This window comes from Elephas maximus, chromosome 7 (assembly GCF_024166365.1).
Source record: "Elephas maximus indicus isolate mEleMax1 chromosome 7, mEleMax1 primary haplotype, whole genome shotgun sequence".
In the NCBI taxonomy this organism is placed as follows: Eukaryota; Metazoa; Chordata; class Mammalia; order Proboscidea; family Elephantidae; genus Elephas; species Elephas maximus.
In genome coordinates this window covers 104,900,695-104,908,047 of record NC_064825.1, presented here as the reverse complement: position 1 = coordinate 104,908,047, position 7,353 = coordinate 104,900,695, and the positions used below count along the sequence as shown (strand labels likewise).

General features: G+C 38.3%; 1 pseudogene; it reads right to left on the bottom strand.

Moving 5' to 3' along the window:
• Positions 1–4,373: 4,373 nt before the first annotated feature.
• On the bottom strand, positions 4,374–5,398 carry LOC126080167 (putative olfactory receptor 4A4; annotated as a pseudogene).
• Positions 5,399–7,353: the final 1,955 nt, after the last annotated feature.

Below are 7,353 nucleotides of genomic sequence, written 5' to 3'. Positions count from 1 at the left end.
ATAGAGAAAAATGGAAGCAACCTATGTGCCCATCAACAGATGAATGGATAAACAAATTATGGTACATACCCATAATAGGATACTACATAATAAAATTACAATAAATCATAATAGTAAAGAACAATGATAAAATCTCTATGGCCCTCACAACATGGATATACCTAGAGGAAATTATACTGAGTAAAATTAGACAATCACAAAAGGGCGAATATTGTATGAGACCACTGAAGAAAAGGTTTCTACACAGAAAAAAAAAAAACAATCTGATGATTACAACAAAGAGGATGGATGGGTTGGGAGAATAACTAGACAGAAGACATGTGTTGACTTTGCTGAAGGGGAAGACAATACATCATACATGGGAAGTCAGTACATCTTGACCAAGGCAAAGTCTTAGAAGCTTCCTAGACAAATTCAAACACCTTGAGGGACAGAGTTACTGGGGTTGAGGGCTGGAGGCCCTGGTATCTGGGGACATGTAGCACAATTGGCATAAACAAAAGGATTTAAATCTTACTTTGCTGAGTAGTGGCATCTGGAGTCATAAAAGATTGTGAGCACCCTCTAAGATACATCTATTGATCCCATCCTGTGTGGAACAGAAGAGAATGAAGAAAACCAAAGACATAAGGACAATATTATTCCAAAGAACTAATGAACCACAGCTTCTATCAGCCTGAGCCCAGAATAATTAGCTGGTGCCTGGCTACCACCACAGGCTTCTCTGACAAGGGTCACAATACAGGGTCCCAGACAGAGCAGGAGAAAAATGTAGAGCAAAATTCAAATTCGCAAAAAAAGACCAGACTTACTGGTCTGACAGAGACTTGAGGAACCCCCAAGACTATGGCCCCCAGATACCCTGCTAACTCAGAACTGAAGCCACTCCTGAAGTCCATGTTTCAGCCAAAGTTTAGACAGCCCTATGAAAAAAAACAGTGACACATGTGAGGAACATGCTTCTTCGTTCAATCAACTGAAGGAGATTAAATGGGTAACTCCCACCAAAAAGCAAAGATGAGAAGGCAGGGAGGGACAAGAAAACTGTAGGAATGGACAAGGGGTGTAATGGGAAAGAGGGAGAATGTTGACACTTTGTGGGAATTGCAATGAAAGACACAAAACAATTTATGTGTAAAATTTGAGTGAGAAACTAATTTGTGCTGTAAACTTTCACCTAAGGCACAGTAACTTTTTTAAAAAAAATCATGTGTAAACAGACACAACATTGCTTGTGGTGGACACAGATCTGTACATGGTAGATACAGATATCTGAATAGTTGGATACAGACCTGTCTGTGGTTAGACATAGACTTATGGCTTGTGGGACTCGGACCCTTACGTGTTCACATATTAACTCATGTGTGATTAGATACAGACACTTGTGTGTTTATATGTAGGCCCATGTGTGACCTTAGACCCATGTGTGGACATATACAAGTCTATGTGTGTTTGGTACAGACCTGTGTCTTTGGTTTTGAGGTTTGTGCAGTAACTCATGCCAGCAAAAGATACTGAATCCTTTCAGATCAACTCATTCAAGATGTGAATCGAATGTAAATAAGAGAATTCCCTTTATAAATCAGAAAACAGAAAGGCAAGTTGTATGTACACTCTGTGGAGCTAACTACAAATTTTATTAAAATTTTTAAATTAAGCCTTCACAGTAAGACTCTTATTCTGGTTGAGAAACCTAGATTATTATAACACTCTTTTTTTCAATAGAAGTATTTCAAGACATGAAATTCTAAATGTAATTTTTTAGGAATTTCTGAGCCTTAAAAAATGACTTTAAGATTTATCAGGAAGAATTAATATTTGGAAATTGCAAGAAAATGTTTTAAATGGGCAAGTAATAGGTAATAGGTGAGAATAATCCTACCAGATATTTACAAATACACATCAAAAGTCTTTGATCACTGAAATAGTATGTTAGTGGTAGAGGAATAAACAAAAACAAAGTAGAAGAAATGAAAGAAATGGTGAAAAGACTGAATGAGTACTAATAACTTACAAAGTTTATGGAGTGAATGCTATGTCCCAGGCATTATGAAAGGAACAGAGAATGCAAAGATAATTAAGGAATTTCCCTGCCTTCAGGGAACTTACAGTCAATGAACATAAGGAGACAATGGACCAAGATTTTTATCTCAGCATTCCATACAACTATGCAAATTTGAAAATTAACTAAATTTCAAAAAGTGGAGAACTAGTTATGTTAACTCTGGTTCAATCAAATGTTCGATATTATTTGGGGAATAATATGCTTATGAATAGTCTGAGATTATATAAGAAATATCCATGTATAACACTAGGAATATAAGGTTACAAAGTCACCCGTACAGTGTGTTTTACCAGTGAAAAATTTGTTTTACCGGTGAAAAGGGCCCGTTCTCCCATGCCCTTTGCCCCTCATGAAACCAAACTAACGGGGAGGCAGGAACCATAAGTATCTTTGATCACATGTTCCTACAATATTAGGGGTAGGTAATATTTTATTTTAAGCTTGATTTAGAGAGAGAAAGGTTTACAAAGATTTTATGACTGAGAACTCTGCCAAATAGAACAATATATTCTGATTTCCCTATTATTTTATAATCTGCATTGCCTTATTAAGGGATATGAGAATGGGAATAATATGAATTGTCAGAATTTTTCCTGACAAAGAAACCATGTAAAATAATCCAGCGTCAATTTCTGTGTTTTATATTTGAAGCTTATTGATTATGGATTTTTTTCTAATTTTACGTATGAAAGGTAGGGTCTGTGTCTTCATTAGGAAGCCATGAGACACTATAAGCAAAAAAGGAGATTAAAAAAAAAAAAATTGCCTTCAAGTCAATTCTGACTCATAGTGACCCTCTGGGACAGAGTAGAACTGCCCCATAGGGTTTCCGAGGTGTGCCTGGTAGATTTGAACTGCCAACCTTTTGGTTAGCAGCCATAGTACTTAACCACCACAGCACCAGGGTTTCCAAGAAGGAGATGGGGATATTGAAAATAACAAAACTATCATCAGATACTTTAAACTTTCAGGGAAAATGAATAGATCATCTTATAAAAATATAACACCAAACAAAGCTGCTCCACTTAAGGAAATAAGACCATTTCCCAATTGGGAAAATAACTATGATTTAGTCACTTGTCTGCCTGACTTTTGATTCTTTTTGTATATTTAGCCTTCTTATGATTAATATGAATAACAGGTTTCCGGAGTGGCACAAATGGCTACATGATCAAATAATAATAAAAAGATTGGCAGTTCAATCATAATCAGTGGTGCCTCAGAAAAATCTCCTAGAGATCTATTTCTGAAAGCTGAGCGCCATAAAAAGTCAAAGGAGTGTAATACTGCTATGTAACACGTGGGGTTTCCATAAGTTGAAATTGTCCCAACTGTAACTGGATGATTAATATTAGAGCTCTGAAACCTCTTTCCTATTCAAATTCAACATACTAAGCAAAAATAATACTGAAAATACCTTACTGATACAAAAATAAGAATATATAGTTCAAATGTTAATATGGTCTGTCTCTGTGTGGAAAGGTGTCTTAGTCATCCAGTGCTGCTATAATAGAAATACCACAAGTGGTTGGCTTTAACAAACAGAAGATTATTCTCTCATAGTCTAGCAGGCTAGAAGTGCAAATTCAGGATGCCAGTGCAAGAAGAAGGCTTTCTCTCTCTGTTGGATTTGGAGGAAGGTCCTTGTTATCAATCTTCCCCTGGTCTAGGCTCCTCTTAGTGCAGGGACCCTGGGTCCAAAGACATGTTCAGCTCCTGACACTACTTTCTTGGTGTTGTGAGGTCCCCCTGTCTCTCTACCGGCTTCTGTCTTTTATATCTCAAAAGAGTGAGTCAAGAAACAGCCCAATATTTAAAATGAGTGCTGCCTCATTAATGTAACTGCCTGTAAACCTGTCTCATTAATATCGTAGAGGTGGGATTTACAACACATAGGAAAATCACATCGCATGACAAAATGGTGGACAATCATGCAATACTTGGGATCATGGCATATCCAAGCTGACACACATATTACAGGAACACAATTAATTTCATGACAGAGGGTTGAATCACGTTTTTATGTCTTATTTTATTATTGTGAAATCAGTAATAAGGCCTATTAATTTTAAAAAGGATTAAATTTATTTAAGAAAGAGACATGAGAAAATGTTCCAACAACTAAAATAAATTTATGGTATTAACTGTAGCATAACTCATCACATAGACTATAAATCTATAGTCTCAACACAACAATTTTATACCCCAAAAAACTAACATATATTTTCCAAGACATGAAAATCTTAAAAACATATTTTGAACAAAACTAATCATTGGAGGAATACTCATAATAAATATTTTTAATCATTTATAAATTATTAAATGGGAAGAAAATTTTACCACAATTATAATTACACAGGGCATTTCTGAGGCAACAGTTTTTCAATGAAAGTAGGTGATGCATTTGCCTACCAGACCATTTGTGTTTTCTGGTCCAGAGCTTCTTCATGGCAGTTTTCATCTCTGCATTTCTCAGAGTATAGATTAAGGGATTCAACATAGGAGTGATAACAGTACAAAATACAGTCAAAGATTTATCAATGAGTAAGGTGGAAGGAGGTTTCACATACATAAAAATACAAGGGACAAAGAAGAGGACCACCACAGTGATGTGGGAGCCACAGGTGGATAAGGCTTTGCGCCTCCCTTCCTGACTAAGATTCTTCAGGGAATGTAGAATGACTCCATAGGAGATGAGTAACAGCATAAAAATCACCACACATATTGCCCCATCATTGGCAACCACAGTGAGACCAATGATATAGGTGTCAGTGCAGGCAAGTTTTAATAAGGGGTACATGTCACAGATGAAGTGGTCAATGACATTGGGACCACAGAAGGAAAGATTGTAAACAAAGAGAAGCTGAACAACAGCATGCACAAAACCTCCAACCCAGGCCACCAACAACAGCAGAACACATACCCATTGGTTCATGATGGTCGTATAATGCAGGGGTTTGCAGATAGCCACAGAACGATCATAAGCCATGACCACCAGAAGTAAAACCTCAGCACCACCAAATAAGTGTTCTACAAAAAGCTGGATCAGGCAAGCTTGGAAAGAAATGGTTTTCTTCTCATAGAGTAAGTCTATAATCATATTTGGGGTAACCGTAGTAGAATAAACAGCATCTTAAATGATAAGTAGCCAAGAAAGAAGTACATAGGAGCATCCACTGTTGGGCTGACCACCACAGTCACAACAATGAGGAGGTTGTCCACCATTGTCACAATGTAGATGAGCAAAAACAAAACAAATAATATTTTCTGACCCTGGAAACTCTGACTGACCCCCAAGAGGACAAACTCAGTCACATTGTTCCTTTGTCCCATATGTCCTTCTGTGTATCCTTATTTCAGAGTTCAGAACAAATTTACCTGTAAATATAATTATTAGCAGTGGTTTGTTGAAATCTCAAGCTAATTTGTTTATTCATTCAATCAATAGGCATTATGATTTATTATGGTTCAACACTGTCCAAGATCATAGGACCACAAGGTTGATTTATTAAAACATGGTCCCTGACCTCAGTGACTGTATAGACTAATGGAGAGACAAATTAGAAACACACATGGGAAATAGAGAGATTATTAAAAAATGTGACTGTCACACTAACTTCCATATGGAAGAAAGTAAAATTGTATGTATGGGCAGTACCATAAACAAAAATAAAATAGAAATTCAGTAAAGATTTAATGTTAAAATAAAGTAAAATTTATATTTACTTTCAAGTCAGTAAAATAACTTCTGCATTCTAGGAATGGGTGAATCTTCTTAACTAATAACTGAAATCCCAATTAGACAGAATGACAATTTCTAAATTTTAAAGGGTTTTTATTGATAAAATAAACACAGTCCATAGACAAAAAAATATCTTGGGGAAAATATTTATATTTTAGAGAACGTACATAATATTTTTTATTATTTAATTTTATTATCAAATAGATAAATAATTCTAACTAGTTAACCAGAAAAAGACAACCTAATAGTAAAGTGGGCAAATGATATAAACAAGCAGTTAAGAGTACATCCAAATGCCCAACAAACATTGGTAGGATGCTGAAACTCATTGGTAAATAGTGAAATGCAAAAAAAAAAAAAAAAACAGATGTCATTTTGCACCCATTAGATTGAAAAAAAAGCAAAATAGAGAAAAGGGCTTTGTCTTCTATTGCTAGTAAAAATGTTAATTTTATAATATTTTTGGAACAAAATCTAGCCATCTCTATTGAAAATAATAATGCATATACTTTTCATTACAAAAATTACACTCTTTAGGAGGGGGGCCAAGATGGCTGACTAGGTAGATGCTAACTCCAATCCCTCTTGCAACAAAGACTCAGAAAAACAAGTGAATCGATCACATACATGACAATCTACGAACCCTGACCAACAAACACAGATTTAAAGAGTTGACCTGAGTGACAGAGACCGAGAAGGAACAACTGTGGGGAAGCAGAGACTGTTTTCGGAGCCTGGAGCCAGCATCCCAGTCAGGTAACCTTGGCGCCGGGCTTAGGACTGGGCTCAGGGGAGCTGAGCACTGCATCCTGTGACGGCTCAAACACGGGGCGCAGCCCTACCCCCCTGAACTTACCCCAGGGGGGACCCAGCCGGTCTGCGCCGGTGACGCGGCAATGCGGCTGGCGAGAGGAGAAGTCGCCAGGAGCCAGCGACTGGTTTTAGAGCTGGGAGTGCAGCATCCCAGCCGGGGAACCTTGGCGCGGGGCTTTTGATTGGGCACAGGGGAGATGAGCAGGACATCCTGTGAAGGTGAAAACACGGGGCACAGCCCTACCCCCCTGAACTGACACCAGGAGGGGGCCCAGCCAGTCAGCACGGGCGGCGCGGCTACTCAGCTGGTGGGAGGAGAAGTCCCCAGGAGGCAGCGACTGTTTTTGGAGCTGGGAGTGCAGCGTCCCAGCCAGGGAACCTTGACGCTGGGCTTAGGACTGGCAGCGGAGGAACTGACCTTGGCTTCTGCGGGCCTGACCATCAGGGGCAATCTCTACCCAGCCAGCACACATGGTCGACACCCTCGGGAATCTCAGATAAAATAGTCATCCCAAGCAAGATAAGTAACTTTTTCTATATTCCAGGGTGCTAATCTCTCCTGTTTTTCTGAACCCTCCCCTCCCCTTCCCAGGCGGCTTCATTACCATTGCAATTTCCTGAGCCAGAGGGAGAACTGCTCCGCGGTTTTTCTTTTACTTTTTTTTCTGGTCTTTTCCTAACCCATTCTTCCCGCCTGAGAGAAGCAACCACAAAAAACCCAGGGACCAAAAAT